The 21720-nt window shown below is 31.3% G+C and overlaps 1 long non-coding RNA gene across 1 annotated transcript; it reads left to right on the forward strand.

Annotated features, from left to right (window-relative positions):
* Positions 1–1037: 1037 nt before the first annotated feature.
* On the forward strand, positions 1038–2817 carry LOC122851955. The gene is made up of 3 exons (XR_006373774.1): positions 1038–1217; positions 2368–2499; positions 2565–2817. It is a non-coding gene; the product is annotated as an uncharacterized LOC122851955 (long non-coding RNA).
* The last annotated feature ends 18903 nt before the right edge of the window (positions 2818–21720 follow it).

The following is a 21720-nucleotide window of genomic DNA, read 5'->3' on the forward strand; positions in this document are numbered from 1 at the left end:
AACTGGTTACTTTGTTCCGAACATGACCTGGGAAATATGTTCATTAATTATCTTAGCAAAGAATTAATTAAGGAGTTTTGTCGAACTGTTAATAATGCATTTAGAGAACCGAAAAAAAAGTAAATAATCACAATATAACTGAGACTGAAATAGTAGAAAAAACACGCGTCCTGCAGCCTTTAGTATTATCTTAGAAAATTTAGCGTACGAATATACATACTCCTTTATTCATTCTTTGCAAAGATCATTAATATTTTTTTTTAGTATCGTAATTTTTAACCTAATAGAAAGAAGTATTCGCGGGATATAATAAAATAATTAGAAAAAGCTGTATGCCAAAAAAAGTAATTTTATAAATATTTTTTATGTAAGTTTTTTAAAGTCGATAATATATATTGATAACAGTATAATAATTAAATTTTAAATTCGGAAATAGGAAAAAAAATTGATTTTAAATAAAATTATTTCGTAGTATAATAAAATTAGATTAATTTTATAATTGTAAAATTTTTAGAAATCCTAATTCGATATTTGATTATATATTAACATATATTTATGAATAATTTAAGAAAATTTGATTAAAAATAAAAATAATAGTTGGAGGGGCCAGTCAAAAAATTTATCCATCTATTTTCTTGTAACGTAAACGGAGTTTCCGGGAGTAGAATTAACTTAGGATAGGTATAGAAATTATGTTAAGACTTTATCTTTATTTTTTGCGTTGTTGTCTCCTGATTATTTTATCGCGTTTAAGTTTGATTAAGCAACAAGAGAAGTGAACAGCAAATATAAAATTTCATAATTTCATGGTAAGCATCAATCTATAGTTTAATAATTTTTAAATAAGATTTTTAATTGTCTTACTAATTGGTCTTGTTTGTTTTTTGTTTCAACGATTCCGAGATTAATCTAACGGGTTATATATTCATCACAAAAAGGTAAAAATTGATATGTAATTTCGTTTTTAAAAAAATCGAAAATAACCTTCCTGTCTCTAATGGAATATTTCATTTTTTTTTTTGTTTCATGGAATTCGAGATCACCTTTATGTACCATCATCATTATCCTCATCATTTTGTGATAATTAATAGCAATAAATAATATGAATGATAATAACGACAACATTAAATTCACTTTTTCAACAACTGGAAATCAAAAGAAATTGATAAAAACCCGAGACGTAGGAACTTATGGGTATATCGAAAAAATATAAAAAGGTAAGGAGTTATCTTCAACTCATCACAAGACAAGAGTTTATTATGAAAAATTGAAAATTATATTTTTAATTTAAAAAATTTGAAGTATAATAAAAAAATAAATATGATGATAATAAAAAATAAAATTATCATCTAAAAAATGAATTGATTCGGGAAGATTCTCTTCTTAGCTATATTTTTCCCTGAGACAATATTCAATCTATTTTAATTAAATTTTATTCAAATTTTGTTTTGCAAATTAAAAATTAGAAATTTATTAAAATAAATTAATTTTATTTTAGTTATTATTATTTTTATTCAAAGCACCAGATTTCAGATACGAAAAGCAGGGCAAAAGAGAGACTGTGTCCCTCATTCGTATTGTTTTCTATTATTTTATCCCGGTGCTTCAAAAAAAATAATAACAACTAAAATTAAAATTTTATTTTTCGTCTAATTTTTTAATTTTCCTATTTACAAAATTATAGTTTAATTATTTTGGCCACATTCTTTTCTTAGCTAAATTTGTGCCATAGCTCTATTGTTTTTTTGATGATTATTTTATATTAGAAAAGAAAAAAAAAAATTAATTTCCCGGTCACATCCTTTCCTTAGCTTCATTTTTCCCTTAGATTAATAATTGATATTTAAAAAATTTAATACAAGTAAAATTAATTATTTTGGCCACATTCTTTCCTTAGCTAAATTTGTGCCATAGCTCTATTGTTTTTTTGATGATTATTTTATATTGAAAAAAAAAATTAATTTCCCGGTCACATTCTTTTTTTAGCTTCATTTTTCCTTTAGATTAATAATTCATATTTAAAAAATTTAATACAAGTAAAACTAATTATTTTGGCCACATTCTTTCTTCAGCTAAATTCTCTGGGTCAATTATTCATATTCAAAAAATTAAATATCTGTAAACTAGCTTCATTCTTCCACATTTTTTCCTTAGCTCAATTTGTGCCCTAGCTCCATTTTATTCTTGATTAGTATTACATATTAAGAAAAAATAAAAACCCCTGAAATTATATTTCTTGGCCACATTCTTCCCTCAGCTAAATTTTTCCCTGGATCAATTATTCATATTTGAAAAAATTTATATCCGTCAAATTAATTAATTGTTATAAATTGAATAACTAATAGTTTTTTTTAATTTTTTAACTAGTTTGAATTTCGAAAATTATTTCTAAAAATAATGACGAGCTGACTGAGCGTGATAAAGCTGCTTTATTACCTGCAATACTACAATCAGCAGGAAAACATGGAAAGGAAAAAAACATTTTAATTGTAATTTCAGGTAAATTAGTATCAAAATTAAAAAAATATTCCAATCAGTCTTAAATCTTTTTTCTTTATTTACAGACGGAAACCAAACACATCAGATAAATGAAATGGAAAATTTGTTCATAGGAAGTTATGCGTACGTAACAAGTGCAGACCGGAATCGACTCAAGTTTATCTCAGAAAAAAATGTATTTCACATAATATTTTTTTGTTTATAATAATACGTTGATCATACTCGCCACGGAAGATTTAATTACAAGCTTTCTTGTAATTAATTTATTCAATAAATTAAAATTCTTTTGGCAAGTTTAGCTAAGGAATGAATGTAATCAAAATCACTGTACGCTCATCTTTATCATTCTTTCAGCTTATTTGCCAGAAGGCTCCTAATTTATTGCATAATTTAATTACAAGCAAGCTTGTTATCAATTTCGATGAACTATAATACTATTGGTAAAAGACTCTTAAGAATTAATGTGGCCAAAGAAATTATGAAGTAATCTTGTTTCTAATTAATTTGTTAAATAATGTATGATGTTATTGGAAAGTTAGCCAACGGAAAAATAATTTCATAATTATTTTTGTCATAATTTCTCTGACTACATCAATTCTTTAACTACATCTTTTTTATCGTTTCTTGTTAATAGTATTTTATTTATTCGATGCCATTCAACACAAAAATTATATTTTAAGAAATAATAATTAACAGATAGTGTCATATGTAAATAATCTAGAAAAATAGAAATAACTTACGTCATTATCCACAGAATTAGAGACCTGATATGTTATGAAATTGGCTGATTCTCTGGGAAATTATGCGCTGAGATTAATAAAAGATATATTACATTATACAGATATTATATTATATAATGTAATGTACTACTAATAATATTTCATTTTGTTTTATTTAATCAATGACAAATAAATATAAAAAATATGATATTCGTATAAATATAATAAATATATACCTATACTTTTACCTGAGAGAATTAAAATATTAAAATGACACTAATAATTATTAATCAATTTTCCTATTTGAATAAATATTTTATCTATGTTATATTGTAATTTCTTGTTTAAATAAATAGATAAATTAATAAATAATTAATGAAATAATTATAAATATAAATAAACATACGAATTTATCACTTATTTACAGAAAGCTATAATTTTAACCGATAAGGAAGAATCGAGTCAGATAACGTAGAAATCAAGCAAAGTTATCATATGAATACAAAATGGCGAATTTACTAGACTCAGTCTAGGGTCCCTTGTGGCAAATAAGCCCACATAAAAATACATGTAGTGCTATACCCCTGGAAGAGAGTGAGAGAGCGGGGCCTTTCGGGAAGCTTAGGCCTCAGGCAATATGCCCACACGGAAATAAAATATATAATTTATATATAAAATTATATATAATAATTATATATAACAATTTTATATACTATTGGGCGAAAACGTGTATATAAATTATATAAAATTTATATAAAATTATATATATTTTTTATATAAAATTATATATAAATTTTATCACATTTCCCCCCCCCCCCCCTCAAAATGGCGAATTTACTAGACTCAGTCTAGGGTCCCTTGTGGCAAATAAGCCCACATAAAAATACATGTAGTGCTATACCCCTGGAAGAGAGTGAGAGAGCGGGGCCTTTCGGGAAGCTTAGGCCTCAGGCAATATGCCCACACGGAAATAAAATATATAATTTATATATAAAATTATATATAATAATTATATATAACAATTTTATATACTATTGGGCGAAAACGTGTATATAAATTATATAAAATTTATATAAAATTATATATATTTTTTATATAAAATTATATATAACTTTTATCACATTTCCCCCCCCCCTCACTCCTCTTCTCCCATGAATTGTTTTTATTTAAAAATTTTCTTAAATTTTAATTTAAAAAAATCAAAAACAAATCTTCCGTCAGGATCCCACACGGAAAAAAAATATATAATTTATATATAAAATTATAATCGTAAAATGGCCGACGAGTAACAATGTTTTTTCCACTGCTCTCGTATTAATATACTGATAATCAATAATTATTACATTTTCAAATAAAGAGTGGTATTTTAATTAATTATCTAAGTTGTGCCATCAATAAATACAGTTAAAATTCAATAAATAATTACATCCGTTTGGATTTTTATGGCGTGTTGGTTTAGCAGTAACACAACATAACCTAACTCAGTTGGTTTTAGTAGACTGGTAAGCCACATAGATAATAATAAAAAATTTACAAAGAAAAGAAAAGATCAAGAATTAATTATCTTTTTAACAAGTCGTGATCGGTCAGCTAATCAACGCTTAAGACCTGACGGTTGGGGCAGTGATCTAAACTCAGTGCATGTGTGATATAATAATAATCAGTCCTACAGTTACTTAGTGTGAATCATCGCCGGGACCTGGTGATTGTGAGCGTATACTAACTGCTGTCTGGCATCGACAACACAGTTATTGACATTATCTACATACTAATCCAAACTTGTAGCTAACTTTGGGTGGCGTGAAGTTCATGTAGATTACTGTTTTTGTTTACTAGAGTGACAGCTCTACTATGTCTACTATCAGATCACCACACAGGCGCAGTATGTCGCTTGATGGGTCTGTTGACATTGTCAACAATGAAGATACACAGTCAATTAAAAAAATCAAGTAAAACCATTACAAAGACAAATGTAGATGTAAATAAAATAACCAAACCAATTGGTAGACCACCTAAAAAAACTGATAAAACTGATACATCTTTACTCGATCAAATAAAAATAATGATGGATGAACAAACAAGCTCTATGACCATAAACATGAACACAGCAATTTCGGATTCAGCTGTTAAACTCAATAACAAAATTGATGGTGTTGTCCCACAAGTAGCTAATTTAACTACAGACTTTATTGAGAATTTCAAGCTAATCAAAAGTGAGGTCAACCAAGCTAAACAGGCTGTTACTCAGGTGTGACACAGCTACAAACCAAAACTGACACTCATACTGAACAGATACAAAAAATTTTGGATGATAAAATAAATAGCACTGATAAAAATAATAACAATAGCTCTGAATTAATAAACAGAATGTCGAACATTGTTGTATTTGGTATTCCGGAAGCTGATGGTAATATTAGTGATAAACAACGTCTTGATATGGACAGAGGTAAAGTTGATGAATTGGTTAGTGTTGTGCTCAATAACGTCACACCTTTATTGGGCAAGGTAACCGTTACCTCTTCCCGTATACATCCTTTTTCTGGTACAGTCACCAAGCCCAGAATGACAAAAGTCAGGTTTAATAATATTACTAATAAAGAACTGTTCACACAGAAATTTATAGAGGCAAAGAACAACCATACACTAAAGGATTGGATGAATAGCATTTACATCTCGAACGATTTTGCACCACATTAATTACAACAAAGGAACGTTCTCAGGAAACAGTTGGCTCAGTCAGGCGAGGTCAATTCTTCAGTAAAATTCATCAACGGTCGTTTCAAGATCGTTCAGATAAAGCAACGGAACATTATCAACAACAACAACATGATCAACAATGTCAACAACTCCAACAGTTAGAAATGTGTGATGATATTGCTCTTACACAACAAGTGAATTAATACATAATTATGCATCACCATCATCTACATTTAATTAAAGCATAAATTCTTCGTTTACTCTGCCATCTAGCTTACAAAATAATTCACAACTACACAGTAAAAAAAAGTTGGTAATTCGTTTGTAATTTGTAGACTTCAGTCGTTTGTCAAATTTTTGTTTGTTAATTTAACAAAAAAAAATTTGTAAAATCTTTTGACAAATTTTATTTGTTAATTTTACAAACAAAAAATTTGTAAAATGATTTTACAAACTCCGTTTGTTAATTTTACCAACAAAAAATTTGTAAAATGTTTTTACAAACTCCGTTTGTTAATTTTACAAATTTCGTTTGTTAATTTTACAAATTTTTTTTTGTAAAATCAATTTGTAACATAAAAATGAAGATTTAATGTAAAAATAAGAAGAATATCTGAAAAAATCTTGCATACGGTCGGATTGAGTCGGACGATGTGTGTTTTTATAAGCAGCTGATAATAGACAACACGTGAAGTATTTTTTTTCTTCAAAAACAAATAAATAATTATTAAATTATAATTATAATAAATCAATAATTCGTGTTTTCAATGACTTCATCAAGTAAGTTAATTTAAAGTGATTTATAAATTCCTTCAAGATTATTTATAAATGTTATTTTATATTTTTAATTAATTCTTAATTAATAACATAATAACAATATGCTTGTTGACAATATTTTCGAAGCTACTTACTTGATAATTAATTAATTGTTAAATATCAGGTAATATTGTAAGAATATGAATGGATTAGAAGAATTTCCTGATCAATGTCAATTCTCGAATGTGCTTTTATTATTGTTCAGTATAAAAATGAAAAAAAATGGGTACAGCTTTCAGAGCATTTTACATATGCTGATATCATCCACAAAGTTATTACTGAATATCTAATTTTTTTATTTTATCAAGCAATTGAAAGAACTTCTCATTAATCACTAATATGGAGATGAAATATTTGAATCATACAATGATTTAGGATATTTAACAAAAAAATGTAGAAAAGTTATTGTCAATATTGTGGCAAGTGAACTTTTAAAACATAAAAAAATAACCCAGAGATGTGGTTTTATTTCAAGATAAATTTCATCAACAATGTTTGACTAAAAAATTTGTTGATAATAATTATTAAGTACAAAACGTATACAAAAGTTACAAAGATGGTAGTGTACTTAAAAATAATACATTTTTTCAAATAAATAAAATTTCAATTCATCTACAAATTTATTATGACGAGTTTGAGGTTTGCAACCTTTTGAGTCCGAAAGCAGGTATACACAAAATTGGTGCTTTTTATTATTCCATTTAAAATTTACCTTAACATATGCTTTCAAAATTAGACAATATTCGTTTACTTGCCCTCGGTTATGATTTTGATATTTAAAGTTTTGGTATAAATCCAGTTTTAAAAATAATATAGTTAATGATTCAAAAATTTTAGAAACAGATGGTATATTTATAAAAGGACTTAATTCTTTTGTCAAAGGTAGTTTAATATCTGTAAGTTTTGATAATTTGGGAGGAGCAAAAATAATAGGTATGAATGAATCTTTCGTAGCCACGTATTCTTGTAGAATTTGTAAAATAACTATAAAAGAAGCTAGAAAAAGTGTTTCATTAAATGAAAGTCTGTTGCGAACTAAATCAGAATTTATCTCATTATATCATCAGTTAGAATATTGTAATAATGATACATTTAATTTTTATAGTATAAAAAACAAAAATCTTTGGGTAGAGTTGAAATTTTATGATTTTGTTGATAGTTCAATTGTTGATATATTCCATGACTTTTTAGAGGGTATTTGTCACCGGGATATAAAATATGTACTTAAATATTTGATCAAGATAGGTATTGTCGATCTGTCAAATTTAAATAATAAAATATCAACTTTTGATTATGGCTCACATAATAGATCTAACCATCCATGTCCAATAGATTTAAATAAAAACGCAAAATTAGTAGGTCAGCGTGGTGCTCAAATGTTTTGTTTGATAACTTATTTACCACTTTTTTTAACTGATGAAATAACGAAATTGAATCATGGAGAGTTATTTTATTGTTAATAGAAATTATGAAAATTGTATTTGCTCCAACAATAAGCTATGATATGTTAGATAGACTAACAGTTTTAATTAAAGACCATCATAGTCTTATTATTAATGAATTTAATTCATCATTGATAATGAAAGATCATTTGATAACACATCTTCCAATGATTATAAATAAAATGGGACCACTAAGAATTCATTGGACCATGAAATACGAAAGTAAAAATGGATTTTTAAAAAGTTTCGTATACAAGTTGAAAAATTTCAAAGACATAGCACATACACTGGCTAATCGTCATCAAAAATGTATGCTACAATCATGGAATAATAGAAACTATATTCTGAAGACGAACCACAAATTAACAACACAAAAATAATAAGTTTAAAGTCAAGTGAATTTTGTGATATTATTAACAAAACGTTAAATATAAATTCAAATAATTATATTTCTATAAGTAATAGTGTTGATATTCGAGGTGAACATTTGATAATACAAACATTTATTTGTACATCAAATACTAATAGTTTTCCAACTTTCGGAAAAATCCTTATGATTTTTTCACATAATTTAAAGTTTTATATCATTTGTCAAAGTTGGAAGACAGAAGGTATTTCACCATCATGCTTAGGATATATTGTAGAAAATACTTTTGAATTATGTATACATGAAGTTATCAATCTATACCTCATACAAAAAGTTAGAATATAAACGAGTCTACAGATAAAAAATTAGTTATTGTAACAGATTATTTTTTGTCAATTTTGTAATTGATAAAATAATATTGTATAAATATTCATATATGTACAGAGTGAGTCATTTCATTGTTTAGTTATATGAAAAATAATAAAATTTACGTATCAAAAAATATTATATAAATGAATATACATTTTTTTTTTTGCTTAAACAAAAAAAAAAAAATTTAACAAAAAGTATTTGTAAAATTAACAAACAGCTGTTTGTAAATTTCATTTTACAAACAAAAATTTGTAATTTAACAAACGGCTGTTTGTAAATTTCATTTTACAAACAAAAATTTGTAAAATTAACAAACAGCTGTTTGTAAATTTTATTTTACAAACAAATATTTGTAAAATTAACAAACAATTATTTGTAGACTTAATTTAACAAATAAAATGTTTGTTAAATTAACAAACGTTCTGTTGGTGGACCTAAATTAACAAACTGAATTTGTTAATTTTACCAACTATTTTTTACTGTGTATCAGAAAATTTAAACTCGTTTAACACAATTTGTTCTACTGTCAGTACACTATCACCTATCATTTCACAATCTACATATTCCAACTCTTCTACACTAGATCACGCCTCTCAATGTGAGCTGAATATTTTCTATCAGAATGTCCGTAGTATTAAAAATAAAAAAACTAAAGATATGTACGTTAATTCATTGCAGTGTCAATATGATATTATTGTTGTTACCGAGACGTGGCTTGACGATACGATTTCGTCAGGTCATTTTTTTGAAAACTCAATTTACCAAGTATCCAGGAAAGATAGATCTAAATTGTTCAAAACCAGAGGTGGTGGTGTTCTCATGGCATTAATAAATAATAATTTTAGTCATCATCATATAATCAATCTGCCTAAAGAGATTGATGAAATTATACAGATTGAAGTACTGGGGATATTTGCTGTGCATTTAAATATTATTTATAGATTGTTTGTTATTTATATTCCACCAGATATGATAAACAGTAATAGTAAAATAGTCATTAATTTTATCAAGTTATTTCAGATGTTTTTACTAAAAAATAAAGGTAATATCATAGTTACAGGTGATTTAAACTTGCCAACATTTACAAGTCAGGATATCGACAATAACAAAACGACTAATAATGATAGCATCAATAGAATTGGTGTATGTTGAATTAGTTGGGGTTGCTGGACTGTTGCTATCTTTATCGAACAAAAACACTGTGGGCCTGGATAGACTATCATCGTCAGTTATCAAGATATGTCCTGACGCTTTGGTCTATCCACTCCATTACTTATTTAATTCTATCATAAGCTCTGGTGTCTATCCTAAAGCATGGAAAAAAACAGAGGTAATTCCACTGCATAAAAAAGGTAATTTATTGTTGATTGAAAATTACAGGCAAGTGTCTTTGCTACCCGTTATATCTAAACTCTTTGAAAAAGCGTTGTGCAGTGAGATTATGTCTTTTTAGTATATATTTATCATGCTACCAGCATGGTTTTACCACCAAAAGAAGTACCTGTACTAGTCTGTTGCAGTTCACAGAGTATGTTATACCAAGATTAGATAGTAAAGGTCAAGTTGACGTAATATACACGGACATGTCTAAGGCGTTTGATAGATTAGATTGGATTATTCTTGTCGAAAAACTAATTCTCATTAAACTACCTATCTGTCTTATTAATCTAATCTGGTCCTATCTGACGGACAGGCAAAGTTTCGTGTGTATTGATGGTACGTATTCGTTACCATTTACACCAACATCAGGGGTGCCCCAAGGTTCTATTCTGAGCCCACTTCTTTTTAACATTTACATAAACGACTTGCCAACTTATCTATCGTGTCACACTCTAATTTATGCTGATGATGTGAAACTGTTTTTACCTATTGCCTCAATAACAGACTGTCAATTCCTTCAAAATAACATCAACAAGTTTCTCAGCTGGTGTGTAATGAACAAACTTGATGTCAACATAGATAAATGTAATGTGATGTCTTTCTTTAAAACAAGAACATCAATTAAATTTGATTATCACATGAATAGTAGGCTTTTGAATCGACCTATAGTCATAAATGATCTTGGTGTATCATTTGACAGCAAAATGCTTTTTGATTATCACCTCGTGGGTTTAATAAAGTCGGCTATGTCTGCACTAGGGTTTGTGATTAGAATATCTCAAAGTTTCAATAATCCGGCATCAATTAAGACTTTGTATTTCGCGTTTGTACAGTCTAAATTGGATTATTGTAGTATTATTTGTCAACTGCGTAATAAAAAACAATTAAAATTGTACAATAAAGTAATTAGAAATTTTCAAAAGTTTCTTATATTTAAGATGCATGGCAAATATCCACCAAGGGGTACTGATGACGATACGTTGCACCTGCTGATTGACATGGAGAGCATGAAATTCAGACGTGGAACAGCAATTATCAATTATTTCATCAAATTATTACACGGGGAAATAGATGGCAATGACATCCTGAATGGCATTCGCCTCAATACAATCAATACAAATCTGAGAACTATTTCACCATTTATTATGTCACCTGCTGGTAGCAGGGTATCGTCATCATCCCCAGTAGCTAGAATGGTTAGAGCTACAAATGAGGTGTGTAAAAAAACATTATTATTAAGTAAAATTAAGGAAATGCATACAATTTCACCAAAGTTTGTACTTGAATGTGTTCGTGCATCAAAAAACTCAGGCAATAAATAGATTTTAAGAATTGTTAATAGTTATATGTACACGACTGGTAGCCTAATTAAAATTATGATTAAAAGCGGTTAGCTTAATATATTATTTAATAAGAGAATATAATTATTGTATTTATTGAATATTAACTCAAATATGTATATTTTACTGTAGCCCTTAATATCGGTTACACTGAAAAAACGTTCCCGCTGCAGGCACGGTCTATTAGACCGGTAATGGTAGACCGCTACCGTAGCAGGATGTCCATGTAAATTCTCGGTAAACTGTACTGCTGTGAGAGCAGTACAAAGCACTGCTGTGGCAACTGAATGCGTGCATCTGTATGCGCGGTCAAATACGGTTCGCAACTTTGACATCTCTTATAGGTTAGGATTAAAATTTAGCATTTTTTTAAATGTTTAATTAAACATTTCTTTCAATGTTAAATTAAAAAATTTTTTTTTACGTTAAAAATTAATTTTTTTACATTTTTTATTTACCGGGTAATATCATTTTTATGTTATCATTATAGTTAATGCAATTTCTTTGTTTATTCAATAAGTTAACTTATTATTATTACATGGTAAATTAAAAATGTAAATTTTTTTTTTTTTTATTCTATTTTTTTAATTCTATAATCATATTTATCAATAATTAAAATATTAATAATATACATATATGTAGGAATATGAATTATTCAGGATAGTAATAGGGATTTTTTAGGATAGTAATAAGGAATAAACTCGAGAGGCTTTTATTAATTTAATAGTGAGGTATATTTATTAACTTTTAACCTTCAAAAAACAATACAAAAAGTGTCTTTCGGACTAAGCGTTTTTTCGTCTTACTTATTCACGCACAAGTTACGAACTAACTTTCATCCCTCAAAAACACCATGCACACCGACAACATTCATTCTTTTCAAAACATTCTGCCGATTTCTTTTTGCTTCTAGGATATTTTCTTTTTTATTTTTTCTTATTGTCTTTTCGACCTTACACATTTTTCACAGTCTTAATCCTAATCCTTAACTTTGCTTTACCTTCACATTTGTCGTCACGCCTATCATTTCTACTCACAAACATGCATCTTTCATCCTTCTTTCATCTCTCTCACTCACACTCATTCCACTACTCCTACAACCGGCCGTCCTGCACGACAGCATCGTCCTCGATGCCACCTTCATCTTCGGACATCTCTTCGGTCGTTGTCGCCTTTTCGTCATCGTCTTCTTCTTCTCCTCCTTCTACCTCCACAGCCCATTGTGACCAAGGCTTCATGAAATCAGCGGCCGTACTAGTTTTTATCGGCCCTTCGTGCTCACCAATTTTTTCTACTGCATAGCGATTATTTCTCATGGTCTTTATTACTTTATACGGACAATGTCTCCTTCTTTGTACATCTTTGCATCAATTCTTTTCTTGTTGTAGTATTTCTTATTTTCTTCTTGGATCTTGGACAAAGCTTCCTTTGCCTCCATTCTTATCCGGCTACGATTTTCTTGAAATACCTCAACCAATTCATTGTCTATCAATTGTCTTAAATCGATATCATCTTTCAATTTCATCTTTGTACCAATTAATATTTCAAAAGGAGATCTTCCAATACTCCTATTTGATGCAGCATTTAAAAACTGCTGCAACCTTTCAACATGCTTAAACCACTCCAGGGGGTTCTCCATTGCCAGTTTAGTTAACACCGGAATGGTTCGGTTTATTCTTTCCACCTGGCCATTGCCTCGAGGCACCCCTGTAGTTACCAACACATGTTCTATTCCTTCTTGCTCACAGTATTCGGCAAATACTTTAGAAGTGAACGCCGTTCCTCGATCCGAGATAATTCTTCTCGGATTACCAAATGTTACTGCCTGTTTTTGCAAACGTTTAACTACCTCGTCCGAGGTCGTCGACTTGGTTGGATACAACCATACAAACTTCGTGAATGCATCCACAACTGCAAACAGGTGACAATAGCTCTTTCTTGTTGAAGGAAGCGGGCCCAAATGATCAATATGATACGTGTCCAATGGCACGTCCCCCTTATCTATTGTATTCAAAAACCCCTCACCTTTCCCATGCTTTTTTTCACCCAAAATGCATTGCACACAATTGTCCACGAATTTTTTAACTTTATTTTTCATGTCGGGAAACCAGTACTGTTGCTTTAACACTTGCTCTGTTTTCCCGCTTGCGAAATGTCCTCTTTCATGCGCCATACGCATCACCTCATGTTGCATACCTGCTGGTATCACGAGCAACTCTTTCCCTGCACTCTGACGATATAGTATCTTCTGAGAAGATAGATTAAAATTATTACTCGGTTGCTTCACTTCCGTGTCAATAATTTTTCTTACTGCTGGATCGTCCCACTGACATTTTTTAATTCGTTCCACTAATTCTCTACCACTACTACGTATACACAACACATGCACAGGGTTTCGGCTCAGAGCGTCCACGTGACGCATCGCTGTTCCTGCTCGATGTTCTATTGTGTAATCGTACTGTTCCAACGTTAACGCCCATCTGGCTACTTTAAAATTCAGCTCTTTCTTTTTCATCGTAAAGACAAAAGCTTGACAATCAGTTATTATCTTAAACTGAATGCCCAACAAATAAACTCTGAATTTTTCTAACGCTTTTATCACTGCTAATATCTCCAACTCATAACTGGTATACTTTTCTTGAGTTGGTGATGTCTTCCAACTTGCGAAATAAACTGGGTGAAACTTTTCATCCTCAGAATCTTTCTGCATCAACGCTGCACCTAAACCTTCTCGGCAGGCGTCTGTATGTAGCTGAGTTTCGGCCTCCTGCCGATACAGTTTCAACACTGGTTTATTTATCAAAGACTCTTTTAATTTTTCAAAGGCCAACTCTTGTCGTGGACCAAATGTGAATTTAACGTCATCACGCAACAGATCCGACAACGGCTTTGCAATTAATGAGTATTGGGGTATAAATTTACGGAAATACCCCGTCAACCCCAAAAAACTCTGTATTTTTTTCACCGTGTTAGGCAACGGAAAATTCTTCACCGCCTTCGTCTTATCTTCCGACGGACTGATCCGCCCTTTTTCTACTACGTATCCCAAGTAATTCACCTTGGTTACTAGCAGCTCGCACTTTTTCCAATTGATAATGAGGCCATGACTCCTCGCTGTATTTAGTACTCTTTTTAATTTTTCGGCACCTTCTTTTTCTGATCCTGCCGGAATAATTAAATCATCTAAATACGTGAGTACAACATTTTCATTAATCAATGTATGGAATATCGCTCGAATAAACGTTTGGAATACTGATGGCGAAATGCTCATGCCAAACGGTACCATTAAAAACTCGTATTGACCGTCGGGCGTGACAAACGCCGTATATTTCACACTATCTTCTTCAATCGGCACATGGAAAAATCCATCTTTCAGATCTAGCGTACTGAAAACACTTGCATCTTGCAGTCTGTCTAGTTGGTCCTCTATTAGTGGCAATGGATTTCTGTCTCTGATTATCTTTTTATTTAACCAACGATAATCCACACAGAGACGTGTCTCTCCATTTTTTTTCATCACAGGCACCACTGGACTTGCATATTCAGACGTGCTCTTTCTTATTATTCCCCGTCTCTCCCAGTCATTCGTTATTTCGTTAATCTTTATTCTCTGCTCCGCAGGCAGTCTCCTGGGACGCTGATTGACTGGGACGTCATCTTTAAGGATTATTCTCATTTTTACATTTGTTTCCTCTGTTTTCTGAGGTACATATGCTTCTACTAACTCTTTAATTTCTTCTTTAATACGTTTGTCTCTTACGTGTGCTAACGACAAATCGCTTTCTTGATTCTCGACGTCATTAACTTTGATATGCAAAATTGATTGCCAACCTATGTCATCCGAGTGTACTTCGACCTCCGTCGATTTCTTCGGCTTGACCGTGGCCTGTCTATTGACCCAATTGACCTCAGCTACTTCTGATAATTCACCTCCAATTAATAGATCATAACCCATCCAATTATCGGGCACAATGTCGATGTTAAACCAAAATAGTAATCCATCAATTTCTATTTCTGTTTTAAATCGACCCAATGTCGTCATCTCAGCTGATCCCATGCCATTGAATGTCAACGTCTTCTTTTCTAAGGGCGGAGCTCCAAGACGAACATACAAGCTCGCGCTAGCCACATGCAGATCACTACCAGAGTCTATTATGGCATTGACCGACTGACCCAATATTTTAACGTTTTTATACGTCTTTTTGTCTGTATGGTCTATTTTATCCACTCGCACCTTTGGCTTATCACTTTCTTTTTTTTGTTCAACTGATTTGGTGCACTCTGGGGCAATATGACCCAGTTCATTACATTTAAAACATTTCTTCCCTTTATTTTGATCAGGGCACTCTTTAGCGAAATGTTCTTTGCTACCACACACATAACATTTCTTTAGTTTTCTGTCATTGCTCTTCTCCCCATCGGGGACCGTTTTCTTTAATTTTTCATTATCTGGCAGTTTCTTTACGACTCTATTCTTTTGGCTGTTACCTTTCAGTTCTTCGTACAGCCTCATTTTCTCACGCAATTCTTTAATTGTCTTTGCGCCGTAAAGTACTGCTTTGTGTGATTCATCATCTTTTATGCCAGCAACAATATATCTTATAATTACGTTTGTCTCCATTCCCGGAGCATGACTCGCAATTTCTGTTGCACGGTACACATAAGCCAGAAATGTTTCTTCTTTTCTCTTCTCAATAGATGCTAACTGCTGATGCACCTTGCCGCTGTCCATGGTATCTGCGAACTCTTCCAGTAGCAGCTCTTTCCATCTGCTCCACGCCTTCGCACTCACACTTCTCATGTACATCATGGCTGCGCCTTGCAACAACCTCTCTGCATATATTTTTTTATATAGGTCAGACCATTCATATTCGTCTGCTGCTTGAAGAAATCTGTTGAGCCATTACTGCAAATTTTCTCCTTTTTCACCACTGAATTTCTCAAGAGAGTCTATCACCTCGTCCAACCGGACCACTGGTCTCTTCTCTCTTCTTTCAGTTTTTTCTCGTCTTCTAGGTCGAGGAACTTCTTCCTCGCTCTCGGAGTCACTCTCTGATGACGTGGTGTGATTTGTGTACGCTTTGCGTAACCTCTCACGCAACTCTGCGCTTCGGCCAAACCTGCTCAACCCACGTTTAGTGAGCTCGTCTTTGAGTTGTAACTTAGACATCTCGTCAATGAATCGGTCGTCAAACCCTTCATTTTGACTTCCGTCATCACTACTTTTGTCACTCTCGTCACCACTTTGATTGTTTGGTCTGGTACCTTTTTTGCTTTTGCCTTTGTCATCAGGCTCCACCAAAGCCTTTTTGAGTCTTTGCACCAAAACAGCTTTTGCGCCCTTGCTTGACCTACCCAGGTCTTCCAGCCTCTTACGCAATTCTTCTATTGACAACGCTTCTATCTCTAACATTGTCATACCACTGTTTGATGGTCCCTCCATTATGCCAAAGTAAAAACAATCTTCAATATAATATTGTTCCGTCGGAAAGAGAGGTAAGCGAGAAGAGAGAGAGAAAGAAAAAGATAAATTTTATTTGAGAAAAAATAAGTTTGAAATTGTAAACTAAAATCAAAAAAAATATATAAAACATACAACACATTGAGGTAGCGAGTCTAATCCTCTGACGGCACGAGCCGATGCCGACTAATCCCTCAAACTGACAACGTTTGCCATTAGAAAAATGTTGCAGTTTGAGGACAATGAGGATTAGGCCGCTGACCTCGAAGACCACCCAGTCTTTCGAGGAATACCATAAAATACATTTAAAACATTTGGAAGTTTGTCGGGTCCAAGCGACGCTTGGTTATACAGGCGTCGTTTGGCCTTCTAGAATTTTCCAGATTTTTCATTACTAAGGCCCAGAAGCTGGTGAGCGTCCTGGACCTTTTTTCTAAATCAGTTGCATTTGCAAACCCGTAGACTACAGAGCTCTCTCTTGTCACTTGCTATTATAAAAATCAACTTAAATAATTTCAAGTTTAATAAAATAAAATTAAATTAATTTCATTAATAAATTAAATAATAACATAAAATTTAAATAATGATTTACATGATAATAATTAAAATTAAACAGTAAAAAACGAAAAATATCATTGTGTTAATTATTTAAATTAACTACCCTCAACTCCTTACTCGATATAAATCCCTTAACGGGCAATATATCCAACATTTTTTGGTGCCGAAACCAGGGACATTTAGATTAAATAAATTAAATAAAATAATATATTTATCAAAAAACAAAAAAATATACAAATTAAGTGAAGTAATTTAATTTAACCGAGTGACAAGTGCGTACATTTGTGTAACTTATACACTCATAATAAATATATATACAAAATATATTTATTATACTATAAACAATTTGAACAATTATATTCAAACAATATAAATTAATCAAAGTTAAAGTGACAGCATTTCATTTTTGCGCAAATAATATTAAACTAACAATTAAAATATATATAATATATTTATTATAAACAGTAAGACAAGTGACAAGTGCCACAAACGATTATCAAAACTTGAATTATACATACGTATATACAGACACATACATGCATATATGCACTGACACGTATACACTCAACATATACGTGTGCATAGACACATATACACTCAATGTATACGTGCGCATAAACGCAACTACGCACAAATCTCAAGTGATAGATAATTGTTGTCAACTATTATAAGTAATGAACAATAAATCTAAAGAACAATTTAGATAAAATAAATAAAAATAAAAAGTGATCAATATAACTTAATAATTATATTTGTGTTAAATATAACTATGAAACATTATTATAAAATTCACACATAAACATTTGTGCATAAATCATAATTGAATAATATAATTTTCAGTAATTATATTTGTGTAAAAAAAAATAATTAAAAAGATAAACAACAACGTGATCCATCCAGCCAGAGGTCATTGAGTCAGCAAACCTGCAGACGGTCAAGTTCTACCAGCTCGAATCAAGGATCAACAAACGGCAAGTCTTTTGAATTTTTATCAATTAGAATATATGTGCGATAACCCCAAATAATCAATTAATTATTAAATAATCGAATTAATACGTTTGAGATGTTTTTTAAATAACCGCTATAATCAATTTGATGATTACGGCCTGAAATTATTACAATTATCGAAGTGCTCAGTTGATCATTTGTTTAGTAAAAATCGAATAAATTAAAAAAAAAAAAAATTGAAAGTCAACAATTATTGCTTAAAAAATTAAATATTTAGGAAAATTAAATGTCAGATAATCCAATTAATTAATTGAATTATCAATCAAATTATAAAATTAATAAATAATAAGTGAATAATCAATTGAACAATTAAATAATCGAATAATTAAAATAACCAAATAGTAACAATTACGTAATTGAAAATCGAACATAATCGAAGAATTAAAAAATAAATAAATTATTAAAGAATTCAAAAAAATATCGACGAATAATCGTGATCAATCGATAATCGAGAGATCATAAATAATTAATCGATAATCGAGCAATCGATTATTGATACGATCGATACTGGCGCTCGGAACATCATCGCATTCAATTCTTCGATAGAATTACAATTTTGCTATCCGTTTTTAAAAAACTAAATTAATTGATCAATCGTTTACAGTTAAACTTAGTTGCCTTTTACGTAAGTTAAATGTCTAACGATTGTACAAAAAAAATTAAAGAAACACAATTAATAAAGTATCGTAATAAATTCTAATAAAAAACAATTTAAATTTTATTAATCAAATTTAATATCGAGCAATTGATAAAATATATTTGAAATTGTATCGAGTTGAGTGCGTTGATTTTTGACGTCCGTTATCGTATTGTCAATAAAATAATCGAATATGGTGAATATAAGGACCATCGCCCAAAAAAGGGCAACTTTGAAAACTCAGATGACGACCCTCCGGAATTTAATGGACACCGAGTCTATCGAAGAGACAAACATTCGATTACGCATGAATCGAATTACCGAATTATACAAAGAATACGAAATACTCCACGACGAGGCGACGTTCGTGGAGCCGGATAACGAAAACCATCAAGTCGAATATGACATAATACTTGAACGATACTTTACGTTAGCAACTAAGGTAGAATTAATTTCGCAATCAATCGAAGCAACTTCCGTTCCTCCAGAAAACATTCAAAAGAAAAGCAAAATCAAATTACCACAAACTCAGATCCCAAAGTTCAATGGAGAATTTGAGAATTGGTTGTCATTTAAAAATGCCTTTCAAGCTATAATTAGAGCACCTACAGAATTAGACGAAATCGATAAATTCCGTCTTCTTGATGATGCCATAATTGGTGAGGCAAAAAAGAAAATTGCAAATTACCCAATTGCCGAATCAAGTTTCGAAAAGGCTTGGGCGACTTTAGAACGGGCTTATGAAGTCAAAAGAATAATTATCTCGCGCCATATAGCATCGTTGATTAATTTGCCCGCCCAAGATAAAGCATCTACCGAAGGTTTAAACAATCTTGTTGATCAATTAAGACTTAACGTAACATGTCTCGAAGCTTTGAACGTACATGTTGGTCCGGAAATGCTCATCGGTCTTTTAGAGTGTAAGTTGCATAGATCCACTGGTCAAAAGTGGGTCAACACACTCGAACGAGACACATTTCCCACTCTGGATTCTCTCTGTGATTTTTTGACTAACGAAGCAATTTGTTTAGCGCAATTCAAGAGAAAAGAATCCGATATTACCGAATCAAGTGAAAAAGTTCAGCCTCCGTCTAAGAAGAGGCGTTTTAATAATAAACCAACAAATAAACCAACAAATAAACCAAATAACACTAATACTCATTCGACATTTGCAATCAGCACGTCCAATAATTGCGTCATTTGTAACGACCGGCAACACCCTCTATACACGTGCGAAAATTTTAAAAAATTATCTGTGCCGGAAAGACGTGAGATCGTAAAAAAAGCTAATCTATGTGAAGTTTCTCTTCGCTATCACAGAGGTGAATGCTATCTAAAAAATTGCAGGTTATGTAACAAAAAACATAACATACATTTGCATGAAGATATCCCAGTCTCTTCAAACAGAGAGACTAAGTCCAAAAATGCAGAGAAAAAGAAAGAGTGACTAGCCGGAGAAATTCCTAACGAGCAGGGCACATGTCTAATGACGCGATCACTAAAGCCAGCTGTTCCTCTGCTGACTAGTGCTGTAGTGAGAGCCAAGGGCAGTTCACAAAAATTCATCTTTTGTCGAACTCTTCTAGACACCTGCTCGACCGCTAATTTTATTACTCATAGGCTAGCCTCTCGTTTGAATTTACCGATGAAAAAATGCTCTATCCCTATCAACGGTCTAAATTCAATGACAACCATGACACAAGGTACGTTAGAGTTGACAATTTATGCGCACTCTAGTGACTTTCATCAAACTCTTACATTTTTCTCCATACCAGAAATTGTAAGTATGTCACCCCGAACTTTTCATGACACAAATTTAAAAATACCAAAAAATATAAGATTAGCAGATCCTAAATTTTATATGCCACAGCCAATAGATATGTTGATAGGAGCCGAGCCGACTCTATCTTTGATGTCGGTCGGTCAACATAAATTATCAACTGAAAATTATCAAATTTGTGTACAAAAAACTTTATTAGGTTGGATTGTGGCAGGGACCTCGAGGACTACAGATCAACCTGAGTCCCTATCTTGTCAGCTAACTCGGCTTGAGAAGCAATTAACCGACTTTTGGAGGTTAGAAGAAATCAGTTTTGAAAAACCGAAGGCTGAACAAGATATGTTATGCGAGAACCATTTTATTAATAATATTTCACGGGACCCTAGCGGTAGATATATCGTGAGGTTACCATTTATCAAGGGTGATCACACTCTTGGCGATTCTAGGTCAGCTGCCTATAGGCGCTTCCATACCCTAGAAAATAAATTTCGATCCAACAAAGAATTAAAATTCGAATATTATAAGGTCATGCAGGAGTATATTGATCTCGGTCATATGTCACCTGTCTCAGATGACTCTGATCATAATTATTTTTTACCACATCATGCGGTCATTAAGGCATCAAGCTCGACCACCAAGGTTAG

The sequence above is a fragment of the Aphidius gifuensis genome, linkage group LG3, assembly GCF_014905175.1.
Source record: "Aphidius gifuensis isolate YNYX2018 linkage group LG3, ASM1490517v1, whole genome shotgun sequence".
NCBI lineage: Eukaryota > Metazoa > Arthropoda > Insecta > Hymenoptera > Braconidae > Aphidius > Aphidius gifuensis.